Raw genomic sequence first — 25,980 nt, forward strand, 5'->3', positions numbered from 1 at the left:
ACCTACTTACTGATTGGTATTTCTATATAAATACATATGCATATATATAAATATATGTATAATTTCCTAAATTTATATATATATATACATATTTCAAGGGAGAAGCATGATACATTTATATATACTTATATATTTATAAATATATAGCATTTACATTTATATATTTATGTAAATGTTTACATAAATAAAATTTATTTAGTATACTAAAATATAAATTTATATCTTCTAAAGAAAAACATCCTATATAATGATAAATTTGTATATTTAGTAACATAACATTTTAATGTGTCTATATAGTTAGTAAATTTATATTTAAAGAAAGAGAAAAGGTGGTAAAAGAAAGGGAATAAGTCTAGCATCTTTCCAGAGCAAGGAACCAAATGATATCCAACAGTAAAACCAGAGAATTTTTTCTTAATGACCACTATTATCCTCGAAGGATGTGCCTCTGCAATCTCCATGATATAACTGAGTTAATCAAGTAACAAGCTGTTAATGTTGTGGTTTTACTTATATTAGTAATACTTGTCCATATAAAGAATTAGTGATCCTAAATACTAACTCAATCACACTGCTCTATTTCTTCTATGTGAGAACATTTTTTAATATTGAGTCCCTAAATTTATAGATATTATAACTGACCTGGAGAGCATTTAGAGCAGAGAGTCAATACTTCGGTTTAACAGACTTTAGTAATTCTTTAGTTTGGGCAGAACAGAGTTAATTCATGTCATGGGCAGAAGTCTATTATAGTTCCTATAACTGAATTTTGTATTTTCAATCTTGTTTTGCTCTGACTTTCATTCTAACATACGATATATACTCCTTGGAAAAGACAAAATGAAACCAAATGAAATACAAAGGGCACAAAAAGGAATAAAGCACAAGACTGTATATTATTTGAAACTATATACTTAAGGAAAATGCTAATTTTCTGACAAAAAGGCTAATACTATAAAACTATGGTGCTCAAATTTACTCATAGTCAACAAAAATTTTGAATTCCTAGAAATATAAAGCAAAAATACTATACCTTCATCAAATCAACTAGGAAAGAAAATTTACCCAACTCACATCAACCAACTCTTTTTTCTCAGGTTTCAGTGGTTGGATGTATGTGGCTTTTTTCCTACCACTTTGTAGATCCTATTGACTTATTTCTAAATATAAACAGAGGGGAGAATAGAGAAGGGAAAAAGGGAGCATAAAAGAGGCAAGGAATTCGAGAATATGCAATCATTAAATAAAAAGAAAAAGACAATTCCTGTCACACACAAGCATTAAGTTGGTGAGAGCTAGAGGTAAAAGAGTGGTCCTGGAGATTTAAAGAAATTTACAATAAAGGGAAGAACAAGCCCTATATATTATCAGCACAGTATTAAATGTATTTTATCAAGTTCTGCATCTGAAATATTTTCAAACTTTGATTTTTTTTTTGCTATTGAAATTGCACCTAGAAATACAACCTTTACCCTCGCATATATTAGGTTTTTCATTTGCCAAATGCCTTTAGCCTTATCTCTGCAGGGACTTGTGTCAGTAATCAAGGGAAGGTGATGCCTAACTATTCTTTAATGGTCATCTCTCACAATGCTGCATTCCTCTCTGTCATCAACTTTGATATATATTCAAACAGTTACCTAATAATGCCTTGCTTGTTGATTTAATCAAAACATCAGTTTGGGGGAGATTTCTTCAAAGGGGTTTGACCTACTCATTAGCTGAGACATAAACTTCTCTCTGACAAAGTCAGCAGCATTTTGTGCTCTAAGGGATCTGTGCAGCAGTGAGATTAGTATCTAGCAAAAGCTAGAACATTTTAGTGTTCATTTATAGGTAATATTTAGAGAGAAGATAAATACAATATGCACAGAAGGCTTTCCAAGGCATTCTTTAAAGTGAGCTAGAAAACATTCTCCAATACTTGAGAATTCATCCAAGTTTATCATTTTGTCATTCAAATGACTCTGAAATGACAGAATTCACTGCTTAACAAGAGGCTATAGTGTGACATTGACCTCAGAATGACTAATGCTTAAAGAAAACCACAATTTCAGGCATTATTTGCCTTCTTCCCTCTTTGTCTTGAGTTTGCAATGGTTTATTTTCCAGTAGGGATAAATACAAACACCAAGTAGGAGTTGTAATCAGGTTTTAAGGGTGGATCCTTGTATTAGTGGAAGTTGTAGTCACACCTGAACATTTTTTTTTTTCCTTAGCTCAAAAACACCTTCCGTAAATAACCTAAAAGGACACTAAGACAATATTCACAATGAAGAGTCTCTTCCTGGAAGAAGGAAAAATCAAATGAATCTGAGCCTTAGTTGAATATCTTATGAATGATTAAAACATACTGATTTTTTTAGTAGCCTAAAACTGCATTGCAATGTCTCTATTTAAATAAATTTCTAACTTTAGAACATTTTAGATTTGCAGAATGTTGGGGGTGGTACAGTGTTCCTGCATATCTTACACTTAGCTCCTCTATTTTTACTTCTTACATTTAGTATAGTATATATGCCACAATTCATAAACCAACACTGGTATACATTACTACTGCAATAATTAAAATTCATACTTTATTAAAATTTCTTCACTTTTTTATTAGTTTTATTTTTCTGTTCCAGGATCTAATCAAGATACCACATTAGAGAGCAGGCATCCGGCCTAAGAGTTAACATGCTTGTTAAGATACCCATATCCCACCTTGGAGTACCTGGGCTCCACTCTTGACTCCAACGTCATGCTAATGCAGACCCTGGGTGACAGCAGTGATAGTATCAGTAATTGGGTCCCTATCATCCTTGGAGAAAACCTGGATTGACTTCTCAGCTCCAGGCTTTAGCTTGGCCCAATCCTGACCATCATGGGCATTTGGAGAGTAAGTCAGTGTTTGGGCTCTCTGTCTCTGCCTCTCTCTACCTCTTGCTCTCTCAGTATCTCTAAACAATATTTTTATTGAAAAATTAAAGATGCCATGTTATATTTAGTTATGATGTCTTCACTGTGATAGTTTCTCAGGATTTCCATTCTTTGTTTTTGAAGACCTTGATACGGGGGCGGAGCCAAGATGGCGGATAGTGAGGACGTGCGCCGTAGTTTGGGAAAATAAAGTTTCATAAAAGTGGAATTACTGTAGCCTCAGGAAAAGATTCAAGAAAAAAACTGCAGAGGAAATGCTTCCGGATCTAGTGGATGTGACACAGAGAACCTACAGGGAGCCCACCGCGTGGAAACCCAACCGCAGGAGACCAGCCGCAGAATCTCGCCAGCGTGGGAACGAACGGAAGGTAAGACAAAGGCATCAGAAACCCGAGACATTGGGGGGGAAAAGCAGAGGCCTCTCTATTCACTCACAGAGCAAAACAAAGAACAGGCGCCATTTTACATATGTAAAGCGCCACCAAGGAGTTCACAAACTCAGTAACTTGGAACTTTGGTGAAACTTGAGAACACATTGAAGGCTGCATAAACTCTTTGTGTGGTTCCAGGGGTAGATCAAACGAATACTCACAGAGGGCAGATTTCAACTACACTCAATTCCACTCACCTGTACCGAATAACTTCCCAACTGAGTCAAAAAAAAAAAAAAAAAAAAAAAAAGAGTGAGAGAGAGAGAGCAATCCAGCAAGGAGCAAGGGAGAGAACAATCTGGGTGAGTCGCTTTTTGCACAGCCTTAAACCCGAAGAATCAAGCGGAGCTCTCTGGCCACACCCATCACAGCCTCTAAGGATCCATCAAAGCAGACAGCCCACTTAGAGGCATAGTATAACGAGAAAAAAAACACCACAGCCAAAAAAAAAAAAAACCATAAATTATCATAAATTATCTCCAACATGAAGACCTTGATACTTGCAGAGTACTGGTCAGATATTTTATAGACTACCCTTCATCTTGGATTGGTCTAAGTTTTTTCTAATTAGACTAAGGTTATGGGGTTTTGGTAGGAAGAACATAGAGGTAGAGTGTCATCCTCAGTACATTATATCATGGGTGCATGGTATAGACATGGTTTATCATTGATGATGATATCTTTCATCACACTAATGAGATAGTGTTTGTCAGATTTCTTCATTGTAAAGTTACTACCCCATCGCCCACCCACTTCCATACCCTACTCTTGGGAATGAAGGCATTACACAGCCTCTACATCAACATGGATTCATGAAAATTTTTATAATTTCTGTTATAATCAAACACTATTTTATGTTGTTACTCAAATTGTTCCAGCTTTGATCATTTAGAACTCTGACAGTTGGCTTCTCTACACATTTGACATACCCACCATCACTGTGTTTTTGTTTTTCTTTGTCTGAAAATTGCCTTACTTTCAGGAAGTAGAAGTTGCTCCAGAACTAGTAGGTATATATCCCTTTCCCTAGTTTCCCTAGTCCTAGACCTGCCATTTCTAGTATGATAGTATTATGTTCAGTTATGTAAGAGACTGCCAAACTACCTTCCAAAGTGACTATCACATTTTGCATTCTTGCCAGCAGTGCATGAGAGTCTCTGTTGTTTTGAATACTTGCTAGCAATTGGTATTATCTGATCTTGTTTTCTTTTGTTTTTGCCATTTTGACAGATGTACACAAACTCTCTTTGACTTTATTTTAGTTGGCAGATGGTTTTGTATTGCTTTTTTTTTTCTATACTACTGATCTGAACACATTTATGAGAAGAAAAATTCCCAAATATTATTTGGCATTTATTCTATAAAGAGCACAGTAGCAATGATTTCACACGAAGTAGGCCTTATTAAAATCTGTTCAGATCACCGCATCTCTCTTTGATGTTTCCTTCAGAGGGACATGGATGGTTCAGGTGAGTAAAGAGAATCTTGATAGTCTGTAAGTTTTCTTTTTCCCTGAAATGATTAAGTTTCACTGTATAAAACTGGAAACCATCATACTTAGTGAAACAAGCCAGTTCCAAAAAGACAGATTTGTGATAACTAATAGAGTACCTAAAATACAATGTATTGGAGTGAAATTGACATTTTGAGATTTGATGATTGTTTACAGCTCTTGTATCTACTGTTGAGGAATAATGTTGTTTTCTTCATACTATTTGTTGAATTTTGAGAGTAGGGTTAATCTTATGAGTATAAATAAACGGAAAATAAACCTTTGTATAAATTAAGAGTTGGAATAAGAGAGGGAAGAGGAAGAAGGGTGGGAATGTTGGCAGGAGGTTGGATAGGGTGGAAAGCATCACTATGTTCCTAAATCTGCATATATGAAATAGCTGAAATTTATATGCCTTAAATAATTTTTTTAAATTAGCTCGTTATCTCAGATGTGAATGAAAGTAAATTAATTATAATATCCATGATATCATAACTAAAAGGGCTTATTTGTTTATAATAAATTCTAAATAAAAACCACTTAGCAAACAAAGAGTTAATAAGCCACCGCTGAATATGTTTTTAGTTCCTATCCTTCACCTCTTAGTCAGATGCTGAGTCCTTACAGTGGCTGGAAATCTAAGAAAGCCCAAGTGTAAAAAGTGTGGAATGAGAAGAGACGGAAGACCTCTCTCTCTCTCTCTCTCTCTCTCTCTCTACCTCTCTACCTCCCTACCTCTCCTTCTCTTTCTTTGTAACTCTGAATTTCAAATAAATAAATCTTAAAAAATGGCACATTTTATTGGGGTATTGTATTCGTCCCATCTCTCTACTATATTTACCAAGGAGAGTACAATAAGGGAAATTAAAGTGAAACATTTTAACTCATCTTAGAAGAGGGAAGTTAGTAGGTATAGGACAGAATAATATACTTCATATTCCCCTCTCTACCTTTGCCAGGCAACAGTGACTTCCTATACCTGGTTTTTGTGTTTCCATGATTTCTCTCTCCAAACAGTTTTTATCTTATAAGTAGTTCTGATGAAGTTACATAATTTTCCTGCTCAAATACTGTTACAGTGATTTCATGAGCAAAGTCAACCTTTATATATTACCTGAAAAACTCACTACAATATAGCCTTTTTCCTTTATCCCTTTCTCATTAACAAGCACAAATCCAAAAAGAATCAGAATGGAAAAAATCACTTGAAATACATATGATGCCTAACACATCCAAACTTTCATGTACCATGTTATTCTCATTTCATGAGCTTTGCATTTCTTCTGTAATCTTCAAATATTTCTTTCCACATATTTTTCTCAATCTAGTTTACATGCTATTTATTCTATGAGGTGTTCTTTGACCATCACAACTAGAAACAACCTATATCGTCAACTTCTCACTCTTATGCTGTTTATTTATTTATTTATTTTTTATTTATTTGACAGAGTTAGACAGTGAGAGAGAGAGAGAAAGGTCTTCCTTCCGTTGGTTCACTCCCCAGATGGCCACAATGGCCAGAGTTGCACCGATCTGAAGCCAGGAACCAGGTGCTTCCTCCTGGTCCAATGCGGGTGCAGGGTCCCAAGCACCCGGGCCATCCTCCACTGCCTTCCTGGACCAGAGCAGAGAACTGGACTGGAAGAGGAGCAACCGGGACTAGAACCGGCACCAATATGGGATTACGGGGCCTCAGGTGGAGGATTAACCTACTATGCCACGGCGCCAGCTTCTCATGCTGTTTATTTTTTTTCTCAAATAACTTTACTTCCTATTCTATATTAGAGTTTGATAAATGTAACGCTGCTTCTTAGACATTTCCTGAGCTTAATAAGTTAGCTTTTATCTTTCTTATCTCCCTTGTCGCCAGTTTCATGTACCTACTTGCTCATCCTGGAGTCAGGAAGCAGGAAAATTGGACTGATAATTGACTACTGCATAATAATTTAGGTCCCCTAAGCTCTCTTCTTGGGCCTGTCTCAATCACCAAATAATTTAAGGTTTACTGATTTTCATCCTAATTTGGGAAACAGCATTAACATTTTTCCTATTCCCTGCATTTTAGTGAGTAAGGCTGATTGTTTCTGTATCTTATATCCCCAAATAAAGTTTCCAGAATAACCTTAAGTAGCACCATGTACAATGAAAAAGAAATATTGCCTGAACAAAGAAACACTTGTTTCTTCCTCTGTATCACCCACTAAAAAGTGTTCTCAAACTTCCCAATCAATTCAATAGAAATCAAGGGCTTAAATTAAAATCATTTTGCTTCAAAGATAAAATTTCATAAACTAACAAGCAGAAAAGGAGGATGCCATTTTTCCTTGATTTAGTAAACCTAATATGCCTCACTATGAGCAATGGGCTGACTTTGAGGCTAGAAATCCAAAGTTTCACCCCTATGGACTGCTGTATCAGAAGTATTGAAGGGACTTTTCTCAAAGGAGAGGCATGACTCAATATATCTGTGCATGAAATTTTATTGCTGACTTATTTACAATTACCCCTCTGACTTCCCTTCAATAAAATATTTTGATGATTGTATATGAAACACTAAATGAATTTTGCCCAGATGAAATGACTTGGAATTATTTTGTTCCTGAAATCTGGACTGAACCTCATATTTGAACTCACCTTGCCTACATAACCTATCCTTCTGAATCTCATGCTACGTTCAAAGACTTTTAACCCCCTTTCCCAACAATATTCTGGTCCAGTAATCTAGGATAGAATCCAGGAGAATGTATTTTAACAACCTTTCCAAGTGATTCTGACACATAACCAAGTTTAGTAATGATTGATCTAATAGAACATTCTCATTTGACAGATAAGGAAATTAGCAACTGAAGATAGTGTTCAAACCTAAACCCCTTGCTGTAAGTACAGTGTTCTTTTCACCTTATAGAGATTCCATTATCATTGTAAAAGTACTGTGCTGTTATTCAAAATAATTAATAACCAGTAAGGAACAGTAATCAGTCAGCAGGGATACCTAACTAGCTGGAACAGATTTCTGACCAATCCAAATAAATGACAGCCATGAAAATCTGGCATGGTTGTATCTGTGTTTAACTGGCTGAGCATCAGCTTTAAATATTTTTCAAAACAACTAAATTTGAGCTAATGAATTCAGATGGTAAAGAAATAGATATCAGCTCTAAATAAAGATCTTTCTAGCAATAAGATACATTCAATACCTAGATGTACTATCTTGGTCAGTAATGAAATTTTTATCACTAAAATTATTCAAACTGTATGAATACTTGACAGGTGTCAGAAATGCTATAGAAAGGATATTTATACTGACTCAGATATTGGGAAGAAAGCTTCTAGTGTCTCTTTAAATCAGACGTTTCTGAAAAATAATATGCAGCTTCTAGTTAAGATAATAAATTTCATATGTTTAAGTCTCACCATTATTATTAAATATTGTTCTGGCAGTCTTAGCCAGAGCCACTAGGCAAGAAAAAAAATCAAAGGGATACAAATTGGAAATGAGTAAGTCAAACTGTCCCCTGTTTGTAGATGACATGATCCTATATATAGGGGAACCAAAAGACTCCACTAAGAGACTATGGGAACTCATAAGATACTTTGGCAAAGCTGCAGGATATAAAATCAATATGCAAAAATCAATCACATTCATATACACTAAAAATGCTGTGGTTGAGAAAGAACCGGTAAAATCAGTATCATTCATAATAGCTACAAAAATTAATTATGCTTATAACAGATCAATTCACAGTAGCTAAACTATGGAATCAGCCATGATGTCCATAAGCTGATGACTGGATAAAGAAAATGTGGTATACAGATATGATACAGATATGATAGAATACTATTCAGTCATTAAAAAAGAACGAAATCCTATCTTGCAACAAATGGATGCAACTGGAGACCATTATGCTTAGTGAAATAAGCCAGACCCAAAAAGAAAAAAAATAACATATTTTCTCTGATTTGTGGTAGCTAATATATGAAGTAAAAAAAAAAAAACCTTAATGGAGATGAATTTAACTTACATATTGGGATTTGATTATCGTTTATAGCCCTTGTCTATATCCCTGCTGAACAGTGGTCTCTCTACTTTTTACTTGTTGAATTCTTTATTTAATACAGCATTAAGGCTGTGATTATAAATTAAAATATTTTATCAAAAATTTAAAAAAGAAAAAAATAAGGAAAAGATGAGAGAAGCAAGGAGGGAAGTATCATATTCTAAGAGGTTTATCTATGAACTACATAAAATTTATTCTTTTTACATTAACAAAAAATAAATAATTAAATAATTGTTCTGCTAGTTGCTTCAAGCTCCTGTGACCACAGCTGTGGCATATGCCTTACTTCCTTTGACAGTTTTTAATTCTTTGCTGAAATCATGACAATTGTGTTATCGAACAGGACTCAATCATGTCTTCATGTTGAATTCCATTAAAAAAATAAAGCCAGTGATTACAGGATATATATCGATAGGAAATGAAATCAGTCTGTTGCAGAGACATCTGCAATATCACGTGTTTTGCAGCATTTTCCACAAATGGCCAAGAAATGGAATTAGCCTAAGTGTCTATCAAGTGATGAATGGAAAATAAAATGTTATAAATATACACAATTGAATAGTATTCAGCCATAAAAAGGCTGAATTCCTGTCCTTTGTGACAACATCAATAGAACTCAGAGATCATTATGTCAAGTGAAATAACCCAGGGACAGAATGACAAGTATTATAAATTCTCACTCATAAGCAGAATCTAAAAACATTGATCTCATAGCAGTTGATAGCAGAATGGTGGTTATAAGAGACTGGGGAAAGTATGGGAGGGAATGTTGAGGAAAATTGATTAATAGGTAGTAAGTTATGGTAAAGAGAAAAAAGTTCTGTTGCCCTATTGCACAGTAGAGTGACCACAGAAAATGATAATTTACTACATTTCTTTAAAAAGCTAGACAAAAAGATTTTGATTTTTTACAAGGAAATTTTTGAAGAAATACATATGTTTACCTTGATTTGAGTATTACATATAGTGTTTACATACATCAAAAACAAAATATGGTACCTCATAAATTTATATATATATATACATATATATATAGTTTTCATGTATCTGTTAAAAATTTTTAAAAGTAAAAAGTAAAAAAGTAAATAAAACTAGTGAAAACCAATGGGATCAAAGAAGAATGATAACAACCTATGACTAGTAGATAAACACTGAAACATGAGTAATCAAAACTTGCAATTTTATTTAGGCCCTTTAATTGCTTGTTTGTCCAAAGCTACTTTCTGTCTCTATTTCTTCAGTCTCATCTACTTGTGTATAAATTTGCTCCTTAAATATTGTTTCCAATTTTGATTCACTCAGAAGTGGTAATAATGATGTAGCCAAAGAGAATCATATTTTCCTTTAAAAAGTACACTGGTTTTTCCAGTTAAATATATGGAAAAAAATTCAACACATTTTCATTTTCATATCAAATTACTCAAATATCTTTATTTTTAAATCACAAGCTAAAATTATAAGCCTTTAGACTTAATAAAAATGATTTTCATATGCATGTAACAGACTTCTAAAGTTACTATCATGCAGTGAACATTTGGTATAAAACATGGAGTATAAAGAGGAATGGGCAAAGAAGCAAAGGACCAAGACTTTAGTCTTGGCTCTAACACTAATCTCAATGTGATCTGGGCAAACCATATCACCTCTAAGTGGTTATTTCCTTACGTGTACATTTATATGTTAGACCAGCTGTTCTTTACAGTCCTATAATGCAGTTTCTAAAAGCAAAAAGAAAATTGTATGATAGATAAGAAATGGAAATTTAGTGTTAGTTTCCTTTTTAATTTTTAAGTTATATAGCTGTATATTTATAAAAATCAAATCTAAATAGAGCACTCAACTTTTTCCTTGGAAAAAAATCCTACTAGAACTTTTCAATAGTCATGTTAGTCTTTTGCAGCCACTGGTATTTTTATATCCTCTGTCAGAGTATTTTCTTGTAGTCATTTCAGATTCAATTCAACAGCCACTTAATTTCTAAATATGGAAGTTTCATTAAGCATAAAGTTGTCTTATATTAGCATAAATTTATTAGAATATTCAACAACCTTTGTAAAATCTGCTTAGTTTCAAAACTGAATGCTATACTTTAAGAGATAGAATTTTTCCTCCTAACTTTATTGGCTTAGTAATAAGGAAGTCAAGCTTTAGAGTCAGACAAACTGGGGTATATGTCTGTGCCCCACCAAATTATTATTTTTATATACTCAAATAACTTTACATATTTTAAAGATCTTATTTATTTATTTGAGAGGCAGAGTAACAGAAAGAGAGAGAGAGAGAGAGAGAGAGAGAGAGAGAGTTCTTCCATCCACTGGTTCACTTCCCAAATGGCCACAATGCCTAGAGCTGAGCTGATCTGAAGTCAGGAGCCAGGAGCCTCTTCTGAGTCTCCCACTTCGGTGCAGGGACCCAACCACTTGGGCTATCTTCCACTGCTTTCCCAACCCATAAGCAGAGATCTGAATCAGAAGAGGAGTAGCCGGGACATGAACCAGTGCCAATATGGGATGCTGCCACTGCAGGCGGAGGTCTAACCTACTATGCCACAGCTGTGGCTCCTTACTTTACATATTTAATAATAGTTTCTTCATCCATAAAATAATAATATTAGCATATATTTATTACATTTCAGAGGATCAAATACTATAATGTATGTAAAGTCGCTTTTCCTTTTCTCTCCCTCTCTCTCTTCCTTTCTCCCTTCCTTCCTTCTTTTTAGTTTTTGAGATAACATTTTTAATTAACATTGCAGTCAAGGACTTAATGCTACATTTAATAAAGAGATGAACATGTGAAAAGTAAAAAGACCATAGTCACTGGTAATATATGCCAGGGCTAAAAACAATATTAAATGGAAAAATGACCATTTTACCCATATACAATAAATTTTAAAATAATTAGAGATCATTAAAACTATAGTAGTGTAGCATTCTTAACCATTGGTTTGACAAAGATACAAAACAAAGTTTGACAAAACTATATTTGCAGCAATACTGATACACACAGGCATTTTTCTCTTTTAAGTTTTATGTTCTTTTTTTCCTTTTTACCTTTTAGCTCCCATATTTAAGGGAGAACATGAGGTGTTTGTGTTTCTGTGTACGGCTTATTTCACTCAACATTATGTCCTACAGTTGCATACATTTTTAAGCAAATGGTAGAATTTCATTTTTTATATCTGAATAATATTCAACTCTGTGTGTGTGACATTTTCTCATCTATTCATCTGATGATGGACATCTTGGTTAAGTCCATATTTTGGCTATTGTGAACAGTGCTGCTATAAACATGATAGAGCAGGAATCTCTTTGATACACCACGTTCATGTCTTTTGGGTATATACATAGCACTGGGATTTCTGAATCATACGGCAATTTAATTTCCAGTTTTTTAAAGAACTCCCATACTGTATTCCACAATGAATGCATTAACTTACATTTCCACCAGCAGTGTAAGCATTCCCTTTTATTCACTTCCTCACTAGCATTCATTACTGTCTTTTGGGTAATGGCCATTCTGACAGTGGTAAAATAGTATCTCTGTTGTTTTGATTTACATTTTCCTGACAGCTAGTGATATTGAACATTTCTTCATAAATTTGTTGCATATTTGTATCTGTTTGAGAACTGTCTGTTGAGGCACTTGCCCATTTCTTAACTGTATGGCTTTTTTTGTTGTTGTTGAGTTTTTTGAGTGCAGATATATTCTGGATATTAACCGTTTGTCTGATAGGTAGCTTGCAAATATTTTTCCCATTCTATTGGATGTTTCTTCACTCTGTTGATCATTTCCTTTGCTGTGCAGAAATTCGGAGTTTGATATAATCATATTTGTTTAGTCTTGCGTTTGTTGCCTGTGTTTCGGGGATCCATGAAGTCATCCCCTAGAAGAATATCTTGGAATGTTGTCCCTACATTTTTGTCCAGCAACTTCATAGTCTCAGGGCTTCTATTTAGGTCTCTTATCCATCTTGAGTTGATTTCTGCATGTGGTAAGAGGTATGGATCTAATTTTCTTCTTCTACATAAAAAAACATCCAGTTTTGCCAGCATCAATTGCTGAAGTGATTAATGTATGGTCTGGCCACTTTTGTCAAAATGCAGTTGGATGCATGCACATCATGTACATAGATTGATTTCTGAGTTCTCTATTCTGTTCCATTTATTTATATGTCAGTTTTTGTACCAGCGCTAAGCTGTTTTAATTTCTATAGCTTTGTAGTATGCTTTGTAGTCAAGTAGGCTGATACCTCCAGCTTGATTTTTGTTTTGTTATGTTTTGTTTTGCTCAAGATTGCTTTGACTATTCTAGGTCTTCTGTGTTTCCATATGAATTTTCAGATTGATTTTTTTCTCATTCTGTAAAAAATGTCAATGGTCTTACTATAGAGATTATATTGAAACTATAGATTGTGTTAGGTAGTATAGACATTTTTATGATATTTATTCTTCCAATTCATGAACAAAGAATACCTCTCCATTTTTCTGTATCTAACTGATTTCTTTCATCAAATTATTTATAATTTTCATGTAGAGATGTTTCACTTCTTTGCTTAAATTTATTCCTAAATATTTGACTATTTTTGTGGCTATTGTGAATGAGATTTCTTTCTTAATTTCTCTTTCAGTGAGTTTGCCATTAATATTGTTAAAAAGCTACTGTGTTTTGAATATTTATTTTGTAAACTCAAATTCATTGAATTGGTTTATCAATTCTAACACCTCTTTGTTGGGGGTGTTTAGGCTTTTCTCTGCACAACATTATGTAATCTGCAAACATGGATATGTTTACTACCTCTTTTAAATTTTGATGGCCTTTATTTCCTTCTCCCCCATAATTGCTCTTGCAGATACTTCTAGTACTATATTGAATGTGAGTGAAGGAAGTGGACATTTTGTCTTGTTCCAGATCTGAGAGGAAATGTTTTCAAATTTTTCCCCAGTCAGTATGATATTGGTTGTTGGTTTGTCATATATAACCCTTATAATTTTGAGGCATGTTCCTTCTATAGCTAATTTGTGGAGGGTTTTTATCATTAATGAGTGTTGAATCTTGTCAAATGCTTTCTGTGTATGATTTGTGATGACCATATGGTTTTGGTTCTTCATTCTGTTGATGTGACATGACATTTATTGATTTGTAAATGTTGAAATTTTGAACCACCCTTGTATCTCTGAAGTAAATCCCACTTGATTGTGATACATGATCATTCTGATGTAGTTTTGGAGTCAGTATGCTAGTATTTTGTTGAGATCTTTGTATCTATGTTCATCAAGGATATAGGGCTGTAGTTTTTTGTTTTTTTTTTTTCATGTTTTGTCTTTGTTCAGTTTTAGGATCAGAGTGATGATGACCTCATAAAAAGTTTGGCAGAGTTCCATCCTGTTCAATATTTTGGAATAAGAAATATTTGAGTTAGTTCCTCTTTAAATGTTTTGTAGAGTTCAGTTGTAAAGCCATGAAGCCCTGGACTTTTCCTTGATGGAATACTTTTAATTACTGCTTCAATCTCACTACTTTTCATGGGTCTGTTTAGGTTGTCTATATCTTCTTGATTTCATTGTGGTTGATTATATGTGTTCAGGAGTTTATCTCTTTTTTTTTTTTCCAAAGGAAAGGTTTTTAATGTCTCCACCACAAAGAAATGATGTATGTTTGAGGAGATATATATGTTTACCCTGATTTGCACATTACACGATGTATACATGTATCAAAACATCACATGGTATCCCATACAGATGTACAGCACTTATGCATCAGTTAAACACAAATAAACAAAAAACATTCCAAATGAATTTAAAAAATCCACTCCAAGCTTAGCCTTTACTTTGCCCCACAATATTTCCCTATTTTATAAATCTGTTTTTAAGAATGATTTCAAAGCAAGGTAACCAGAAGCCCACAAAAAGATGACCAAAATGTAAAGAAAGCAGAATCCACCTTCCAAGGCCAACTACCCTTGTGTTCCACTCACTTCTCTTTTGAGTAAGAACATTGGGCCCTCATTTACTACACACTTGAAAAGTCATGTTTATTCCTACACAAACTTGTTTTCACACTTCCACTAATTTATTTGGCTATGTGTAAAACATTTGGGAGTATTTAGGGTTGGGTTAGAATACATCACAATTTTCCCCAATAAGATTAATGTAAGCGGTTATCTATTTCTTCGAGGTTTTCCAGTTCATTAGCATATAGTTTTTCATAGTAGTTTTTTTTATTTTTAAAAAATTTTTCATTTTAATTTTTATTTTTTTAAACTTTTATTTAATGAATATAAATTTCCAATGTACAGCTTATGGATTACAATGGCTTTCTCCCCCAATAACTTCCCTCCCACCCGCAACCCTCCCCTTTCCCGCTCCCTCTCCCCTTCCATTCACATCAAGATTCATTTTCAATTCTCTTTATATACAGAAGATCAGTTTATTATATATTAAGTGAAGATTTCAACAGTTTGCCCCCACATAGCAACATAAAGTGAAAAAATACTGTTGGAGTACTAGTTATAGCATTAAATAACAGTGTACAGCACATTAAAGACAGAGATCCTACATGATATTTTTTAATAATTAATTAATTTTCTATGCCATTTCCAATTTAACACCAGGTTTTTTTTTCATTTCCAATTATCTTTATATACAGAAGATCAATTCTGTATATATTTAGTAAAGATTTCATCAGTTTGCATCCACACAGAAACACGAAGTGTAAAAATACTGTTTCAGTACTAGTTATAGCATCACTTCACATTAGACAACACATTAAGGACAGATCCCACATGAGATGTAAGTACACAGTGACTCCTGTTGCTGACTTAACAATTTGACACTCTTGTTTATGGTGTCAGTAATCTCCCTAGGCTCTAGTCATGAGTTGCCAAGGCTATAGAAGCCTTTAGAGTTCGCTGACTTTTAAATTGGAAATTGCATAGTAGTTTTTTAGGATCTATTGTATTCCAGTGGTATTATTTGTAATGTCTGCTTTCTGTTTTTAATTTTATTCATTTGAATTTTTTTTCTATTTTGTTGTTAGTCTGGCTAAAGGTTTTTCTGTTTTGTTTATCTGCTTTACAAAAATGGCCTGTTGTTTTGTTGATCTTTCATATAGTTTTTCATTTTAATTTCATTTATTTCTGTTCTTATTGTTATCATTTGTCTCCTCCTACTGATTTTGTTCTTGTTTTTCTAAATCTTTGAGACATATCACTGGATCATTTATTTGAGACATGTCTCTTTTTTAATGTAAGCACTTAATGCCATAAACTGCACTCTTAATACTGCTTTTGATGTATCCCACAAATTTTGATATCTTGTGTTTTCATTTTCATTCATTACAGGAAAGTTTTGGTTTCATTTTTAATTTCTTCAATGACCCATTGATCATTCAATAGCATGTAGTTTAATTTCCATGTATTTATAAGTGTTCTATTCTTCAGTGTTCTATTCTTCATATTAATTTATAGTTTCATTCTTTTGTGGTCTGAAAAGATTTATGGTATCATTTCATTATTTTTATATTTATGAAGACTTGTTTTGTGGCACAATATATGGTCAATCCTAGGAAATGTGATATGTGTTGAGGAAAAAAATTTATATTCCTTAGCTGTTGGGTAAAATGCCCTGTAATTCTGTTATATTCACTTACTCGATATTATGTTTTAACTCTGCTATACCTTTATTGATTTTCTGACTGGATGATTTGTCCATTGTCGACAGTGGGGTGGAGTCACCCCCAATTATTGTATTAGAGTCTGTCTCTGCTTTTACATTCTAATAGTTTTTTCTACATATCTTTGATTGGTCTTGTGTTGGGTGCATATATATTTCTGATATATCTTCTTACTGAATCAAGTCTTTTATCAAAATGTAATGTCCTTCTTTGTCTTTTCATAATTTAAAACAGTTTAAATGGGATCTTGGATTTTTATCCATTCAATTAACTTAAGTTTTTTGGGTATTGAGTTCAATCCATTTGCATTGATGTTGTTTTGCTAACTGGATGCTCTGTTAGTGAATCTGGTGTTTTCATGACTTTTACTTCTAATGTAGGTCACCCTTCAGAATTTCTCCTCAGGAGTGTCTGGTGGTGGTGAATTCTCTGGTTTTACTTAACTGTAAAATACCTTATTTCTGCTTAATTTCTAAGTGATAGCTTCGCTGGACATAATATTCTTGGTTGGATTTTTTTTTTTCCTTTTAACATCTTGGATATACCATCCTACTCATTTTTGGCCTCTAGGGTTTCTGTTGAGAGGTTGGATATTAGCCTTATTAGTTTTACATTTAAAATGTAACTTGATGTTTTTCTCTTGCTCTCTTTAGGATTCTAACCTTGTCCTTAACTTTTGAGTATGTGACTACAAAATATCTTGGAGAAGATTTATTTTGGTTGACTCTGCTTGGAGTCTCTTGAGATTACTGTATCTAGATGTTCATGTCTCTTTCAAGGCCGGAGAGGAGGATGTATATACAAACTGGGCTGCTGGAAACAGCAGCTACAGTGAAATATGATTTGAAAAAAATATTTGAGGATTCCAAGATGGCTGAATAGAAAAAAGGCATGCTGATTTTGACCAGGGAAAGTAGCAGAAGAAAAGCATACAAAGTATATTCCTATGGGAGATTTGGGTGTCCTGGTATCAACAACAATTTAGGAGACCATATACAACAGTGAGAGGAGAAGAAATGAAGCTTTATTTGAGTAAGAAAGAGATAAGCTCCCTGCTAAAGGGAGGGGCTGATGGAAAACAGACCCCACTGCTGAGATCTTGCAGTCTGGGAATATTTGTATGTCATTTCACCAGGTATCTTGCAATATCATTGGTAGAGGTTGTATATAATATAAAAGCAACCTCTTTAAGTACTATTCAGTTTCTCTTGGTAAAATAACTCAGTCTCTAAGACAGCTTTCCCTATTCCCTTATTTCTAGGCATCAATGTAGTTGTGTGGCTTATGTGGCCTCATGGAGAAGCAATATAGTTTGACCTTTGGGTGTCTGGTCCCTGACTTCCTCTGGTCCTTTTCCCACATTGTTGTGCTGTCATTCAGAGCTACAGATATGGTTAATGTAATCCATGACCCTTGCTTCTCACTTGACTTGGTGAGAGCTGGTACCATTCTTGACTAAAGCTGTCACCTCCACTGCGACTGACTGCTTAAGTCCTCTCTCTAACCATATTCTCCACTGAGCCACCCAGCCATGTGGTCCAACTCCAACCTATACTGCTAAATCACTTTGTCATGTCTTGGAGGGCCCACAGGAAGCACCACTGGTTCTCAAACAAATTTTTAAACCACACAGGAATAAGGTAATTCAGGAAAGTGAAATATCTGGTGTTCAATTTGCACAGATTAACTGATATGACAGTATCAGGCTAACACAGGGAGAAGACAGGGACAGACTGAGAGGATATTGCTATCCAGAGTCCTTAGTGTGGAATGAGGGTCAGAACCCTACCTGCCTTCAGTGTTATCTTCACTCCTTTAATACCATAATAGTGACTCACAATTTGGCTGTCATTTATTAAATAAATAACATCATTTTTCAAGTCAAAGTCCTCTGGATTCAGAAAAATTTAAACCTTTCATTTTTCCTCATGTATGTAAATTCCTTTTCTCCAAATCTGATCTGGCCTCACCATTAATGATATTAAGGAGGAAGAGAAAGAATTTATAAGAATTTCAAGGCTATGATTTTCACATATTTTAAAGCACAAAGATGAATAACCTTCTTTTTTGCATTATTTTATATACATTTTGAATTTCATCTACATCATCACTCTGTGAAGATACTTGAGGGTGTTCTGGGTCAACTATGGTGGCAATCCTGTACTAGGGAAGACAAAAATGGGAAACACATTATTAATGTTCAATATAGAGTATTTTTAAGGGCAGGAAGTCCAGTAGCAGAGAATATCTTTCTCTCTCCCTCTCTGACAGAGAAAGAAAGGTGAGATGCAGCTAGTATTATTCAGTTCACCTTCCCTACTCTATTCACTGCTTCAGATAGTTGCAAGTTTTTGGTGAACATTTAATTTTCCCAATCTGCAAGGATAAAGTTAATTTTTACTTAGATGCACCTCCACGGTGGCATTCACTCATTTTTAAAGAATAAAAAAAATAGGAGGGGAGAAAAATTATATAGCATATACATTTTATCCTTTATTTCCTACGTATCCCTCTCCCAGTTTCCCCTATTTTTTTATTTGAGAGGGAGAGTTACAGACAGTGAGAAAGAGAGAGAGACAGAGAGAAAGGTCTTCCTTCCATTGGTTCACCCCCCCCAAATGGCCACTACAGCCTGAACTGTGCCAATGTGAGGCCAGGTGCCAGATGCTTCCTCCCGGTCTCCCATGCGGGTGCAGGGGCCCAAGCACTTGGGCCATCTTCTACTGCTTTCCCAGGCCATAGTAGAGAGCTGGATTGAAATAGGAGCAACCGGGACTAGAACTGGCGCCCATATGGAATGCTGGCACTGCGGGTGGAGGATTAAGCAAGTGAGCCATGGCGCTGACCCCTTCCCCTATTGTTAACATCTTATATAACTATAGTACATCTGTCATCACTAAGAAACTAACATTGATACATTTCTATAAACTAACCTTTATTCAAATTACATAAGTTTTTCTACTTCTGTCCTTTTTCAGTCCCAGGATGTAACCTACAATATTTCTGGTTATCATGTATTCTCAATATTCTCTAGCCTGAGCTTGTTTCTCAGTCTTCTCCTTTTTTTTCCTTTTTTTTTTTTTGATATTGAGAGTTTTGTGTTTTTCTTTTAATGTTTTTTGTTTGTTTGTTTGGGGGCTGGCACCGTGGCATAGTAGGTTAAGCCTCTGCCTGTGGTGTCAGAATCCCATATGGGCCTCAATTCAAATCCTGGCTGCTCCTGTCCTGGTTGCTCCTCTTCTAATCCAGCTTCCTGCTGCTGGCCTGGGAAAACAGTAGAAGATGGCCCAAGTGCACTGGTGTGGAAGACCCCGAAAAAGCTCCTGGCTACTGGCGCCTGGCTTCAGATTGACCCAGCTCCGGCCATTGCAGCCATCTGTGGAGTAAACAGTGGATGGAAGACCTCCCCCTCCCCCCATCTCTCCCTCTCTCTATCTATAACTCTGCCTCTCAAGTGAATAAATAAATCCTTAAATTTTTTTTGTTTTAATTTTAAATTAGTTTTTAATATTCAGTACTGTTTGTAGATACAATTCTAAAAATATAATGATATTCCCTTTCTCCCTACCTCTCCCTCTCTCTCTCCCACCACTGTCCTTCCCTCTCCCTTTATTTTTATTTTTAAATTATTTTTGAGATAACATATTTTAAATATATATATCACCACAAAAATCTTAAAGCTTTATCAAACAAGTTTAACAAGTAAAAAGCAAAAAGACCCTAGTTTGACGGGAATACAGACAATGGATATAAACAATATTTAAATATAAAAATGACCATTTTACCCATATACACTAAATTTTAAAGTAATCACAGATCATTAAAACTATAGTAGCATAACATGCTTAACCATTAGTTTGGCAAAAGTATAAAGCAAAGTTATATGTTTAAGGAGTGCTGGTCAGGTATCTTTGAGAATGTTCCTCTGTTGGAGTTTTTCTAGTATTTTTATTCTTGTACTGGGGTAACAAGATTTTGGTAAGGATACCACAGAAATCAAGTGTCCTTATCATATCAGGGAGTATATGGCAACTACATGATTTATCACTGGTGGCATTAATCTTGATTATCTGATTAGGGTGGATCTGTATTAATTTTTTATGGCTGACATAAAATTTGTTAAAACTCAGTGGTTGATAACAATGCAAATTTATCATTGCACAGTTCTGAAGTTCAGGTCTCATGGGATAAAATCAAGGTATTGACAGGGCTGCATTTCTTTCTCTTACTTTTAATGAATTATTTATTTGTTTGTAAGGCAGTTACAGAGATGAAGGGGAAGAGATCAGATGAGAGGAGAAAGCGAGAGAGCAAGAGAGAGAGAGATCTTCCATCCACTCATTCACTCCCCATATGGCTGTAGGTAACTGAAGTTGGGCTAGGCTGAAGCCAGGAGCCTGGAAATCCATCTGGGTCTACCACACAAGTGACAGGGGTCAAAAACTTGAGCCATCACTTACTGCATTCCCAGGCACATTGGAAGGGAGTCAGATGGGAAGTGGAACAGCTGGGACTTGAACCAGAGCTCATATTGGATGCAGGTGTTGCCGGCAGACACAATGTCGGCCCCAAGGACTCCATTTCTTTATGTGATGTGTCTGAGAGAACCAATTCCATTGCCTTTCCTAATTTCTAGAGGCCATCTGTATTTATGTCTCATTGCTTCCTCACTCCATCGTCAAAACAACCATGTGTCTGAAACTCATGTCACATCAATCACTACTGCTTCCAATCAGGTCTCCCTCTGACTATGTCTTCTCTTGCCTTCCTCTACTCTATTTAAGGACTCTTGTGATTATATTAGACTAAGTCAGATAATCTGGGATAATTTTTCTATTATAAGAACATACAAATATCAATGTTGAGTCCTTCTGCAACATTAATTCCCAATTTTCCAAGTAACATTATACATTTTTCAGACGCTGGGCATTCAGACATGGACATATTGCGTGGGTGGGCATTAATTCTGTCTTGCAATATTTCTATACTGTAAATGTACTATTTTTTCCTTTCTATACTCTTTCCTTTGGAAACCAATAAAGTCTACACACAAAGGGGGAGAGTGAGAAGTTCTACTTCCTAAACACACACACACAGAGACACACACATACACACACACAATTTGGAATTGTTATATAAGAAAGATTTGTCTTTTCTCTCCCATTTATTTCTTCATTCAATCATTTATTTCTAACTCTATTACTCATGGATATTTAGTTTATACTTTGGGTAATAATACAAACCTACATATTTATTCTGTTGCTCAGATGATCATTTCCGTCATTTTTCTTTTTTCAATTACCAAAACAATGCACAACTTTTAATTTAAAAAATTCTTGGTGTGCAGCATGAGGTATTTTTGTCCTCAGGTGAATCTGGAAAATCTTGGGGGTCACATTGGCTACAGCAGCCCCAAATCCCCAGGTACCCCCAACAGCCACTCCTGCACTCAGTCTCTGCCCACCCCACCCACCAGGGATCTCTAGAAGTTGGCAGCGGTCTGCTCTCCACCCAAGTCCCTGTCCTCCACCAAGAGCTGCCTGCAAATAGCATCTGTACCCATGCCAGTTCTGAAGAACATCAAATCCAAGATTGGCTCCACCAAAATCCTGAAGCACCAGCTGGGCAGCAGGAATGTGCAAATAGTCTACATACCCGTGAACCTGAGCATGCTGAACTCTAAACGTGGTTCATTGGGCAACTTCCATCATAAACCAGGATGTGACCAGGTGGAGGTAAAATCTGAGGACCAGGTCCCTGGGTAATATCACCAACGTCTCTAGCAGAGGAAATATAAATATCAAAATCCCACAAGCTGACCTTCCATGAGAATGCCAAACCCAAGACAGACCACAGAGCAGAAATTTTGTACAAGTCGCCCATGGTGTCTGAGGAAAAGTCTCTGTGGTACCTCATCAACCTTCCCTTCACCAACAGCATCAACATGGTGGACTCGTCCCCAGCTCGCCACACTGGCTGATGAAGTGCCCCCCTCCACGGTCCAACAGTGTTTGTGATCAGGCCTCCAGGGCCGTTACACTCATGTAAAGAAGAGACAGTGAGAGTTTGGGGAAAAGCGAGATGATCTGACCCTCCCTGGTTGCCACTCACAGACGGGTTCATCGGATCATCACCTGACCTGCTTTTGTCACTGGTCTTGGGCCCAGATCTTCAAAACTAGTGATGAGATTGAGGGCAAATTTCCAAACTAATGGGAGCTCATAACAAAACAGTTTGAAAACACACACACACACACACACATACACAAACACACAAATTCTTATAGAAATGTATAGAATAAAACTTCAAAGTCTTTGAGCTAAATCCTATTCTCCAGAGATAACTATTTTCATCAGTTTCTACATATATTTTACACATTTTCTATAGATACATAATCACTTGGATATACTCTATGCAGACACATAGAAAAAGACAGCATTATTTCCCATTTTCTTTATACAGGATTGTACTTTAAAAGGGTTACACAACTTTCTTTTCTTGCATAACAATAAGCCTCAGAGATTACTGTATGTCAGGACATTAACATGTGCCCACCTCATCTATTTTAATGGCTGCATAGTATCCTTCTAGCATTTAAGTACCTTATTTACTTAGTCTTCTCTTGATGCACTCTTAGATTATCTCCAGGTTTTCCCTTTTGCAAGGAAAGCTACAAGCAACTTTTTTGTGTATTTTGCGTGATATGCTATTATTTCTATGGGATTAAAAGCTTTCAGGCCCTTTCCATCTCTGATTATTTTTCTTCTTCACTGTTTCTAGAAAGATACAACCTGCACTATTGCTAAAGCATAATTTTCAAAGTTAAAACATGACTCAGACACAAATTACAAAATTGATATGTCAAATATTTTATATAATTCTTTAATTAATGAAAGAAGCAGTAAGATATTGAGAAAGTTCAAACAAAAACTTGAAGTATATATATATATATATACTTTCTATATATTTCTATTTCTATTTATATATATATATATAAATCAAGAATGTTTAAATGATTTTTGTAATTACAAAACTGGTTAATATTCTATAAGGCAATAAAATGCAACGTTAGAGATCATTATTTCTACAGTACAGCAATAAGCTGCATCATGAGCAGAAAAATTCATTTGCATATCTATGAACAGGAGTCATTTTCACTATAGTCAGTTTTCCACATGTAACAGTTAACCCCACAAAGATATAAAATAACAAGTTAATTGAAGGTGCTTACAATTATGGAATCATATAAAGCTGAGAGTGTCCAATGAGTAACTCCCAGACCTATTTCTGAAATGACACTGTGTAATCTCTTTTGCCCATTTTCAAGTATTGGGCAATTATTCCTAACATTGGAATTGGATATTGCGCTACAGAGACTCCATAATTATACTTGTAAACATGAACCATGACTCAATTACTCCGCATCACAAGAAGAGAAATTTTAACCCTAATTAGTTTTCATAAAATTAACAATGCTGCCTTTTCTCTCAATCCTGCTTTCACCATATATATTTAAGTTTACAGGTATAGGGGAATAATAGCTTTTTTAAAGATGTATTTATTTATTTAAGAGGCAGAGTTACAGAGAGAAAGGTCTTCCATCCACTTGTTCACTCCCCAAATGGCTTCAATGGCCATAGCTGGGCTTATCCGAAGCCAGGAGCCAGCAGATTCCTTCGGGTCTCCCATGCAGGTGCAGGGGTGCAAGCACTTGGGCCATCCTCTATTGCTTTCACAGGCCTTTAGCAGGGAACTGGATCAGAAGTGGAGCAGCCAGGACTTGAGCTGGCACCCATATGGGATTCTGGCACTGCAGGGGGGAAGTTTAACCTACTACACTGAAATGCCAGCCCCAGTAGATTTTTTTTAAAATTATTTTCTTGCTATTAGGCATTCTATCACTACACAAAAAAATATTGCTTTTATTAGAGCTTCCCATAATATGGTTAGCATAGAGAGAAGTTAGTTGATACTTTTCTTCTATCTTAGTTCTTTGTTCTGTGAAACTAACTTGAACAGAATATTTGCATGAACTATGACACATAGCAAATGAGCTACAAACTTGATTATAGTAGTCACCCATCATTAACATTACTAACATTAAAAATATTTTAACATAAATTAACAAGAATTTAAGAGATATAAAGTTAAATACCTCTGATGACTCCATAAATACATAAAAACCCAAAACTATACGATTTCGTTAACTTCTATTAATGACAATTAAGCCTATAAAGCAGGTAACTGTTTACTGATGAAAATGCAGAGGACTAACAAAGCTATGTCACTTGTCCATGGCCACACAATCTCTCAGTAGAATTGGGATTGCAATCTCAGTTTCTTGACTACCAGTCTAGTGCTTTTTATTGCATATGACTAAGAAATTATACTTTAAAAATTATATCCTGGAGACAGATCATTCAGCACACTACATATATCATGTGACCAAGCTTCTTTACAGTTTCCAATCTATTAAATATTTATTGAATATCTAATATGAGCAGGACACTGTATTAACACCGGGAGTGAATTCAGAAACATAGAAAATGATTATTTCTTCAAGAAACTTGCAAATCTAGGTGTGTATATAATAGTCACTAATTTAACAAATGCTTATTGAGTACCAAGCATGCACTTATTCTGTTCTAGGCAGTAGAAGTATATTAACGATATTGACACAAAGTATGAAGGTCTAGATCACTTATGTGTCTGGAGGTGCTATAAGGTTATACATATAAGTGAACGAGGCCTGGTGGAGATGTCTAGGACAATGATAATAAAAGAATGCAAGTTTTATTTCAAGGGGGCAAAAGATACTCTGTTCTACCTTCTTGTCCTCATGTGGGAAGGCAGACTTAGAGTCACTAGTACAGATTTCCAGAAAAGCAAGAATCTGGATTTTTATGTGAAACACTGGAATCCAAGTTTACTTGTAATAAAACGCTGAATGGGCCAAACAAAACACATCTGCACCCCAAATTCAGTTCATTTGCTGCCGACTTGTGCAATAGGAGCCCTCTTGAAGGAGCAACATTGTAAAAATGAAGCACATCTAGATACAGTAAACCAGAGTAATAAAAGAAATATAAATCAAAAGGGACGTATATAAGAGGACTTCAAAAACCTCATAGAAAAATTGAATTAAAATAAAAGATAATGTAGTGGGGCTGGCCCTATGGCGTGGTATGCTAGGCATCCACCTGTGATGCCGGCATCCCATGTGGGCTCTGGTTTATGTCGCAGCTGCTCCACTTCCTGTCCACTTCTCTGCTATGGCCTGGGAAAGCAGTAGAGGATGGCTTGGGTGCTTGGGCCCCTGGGCACAGGTGGGAGACCCGAAAGAAGCTCCTGGCTACTGGCTTCGGATCAGCTCATCTTCAGCCATTGCAGCCATTTGGGGAGT

At 35.3% G+C, this 25,980-nt stretch overlaps 1 pseudogene; it reads left to right on the top strand.

The window, feature by feature from the left end:
- The first annotated feature begins 4,809 nt into the window (after positions 1 to 4,809).
- On the top strand, positions 4,810 to 22,594 carry LOC133752619 (microtubule-associated protein tau-like; annotated as a pseudogene).
- The last annotated feature ends 3,386 nt before the right edge of the window (positions 22,595 to 25,980 follow it).

The sequence above is a fragment of the Lepus europaeus genome, chromosome X (assembly GCF_033115175.1).
Source record: "Lepus europaeus isolate LE1 chromosome X, mLepTim1.pri, whole genome shotgun sequence".
In the NCBI taxonomy this organism is placed as follows: domain Eukaryota; kingdom Metazoa; phylum Chordata; class Mammalia; order Lagomorpha; family Leporidae; genus Lepus; species Lepus europaeus.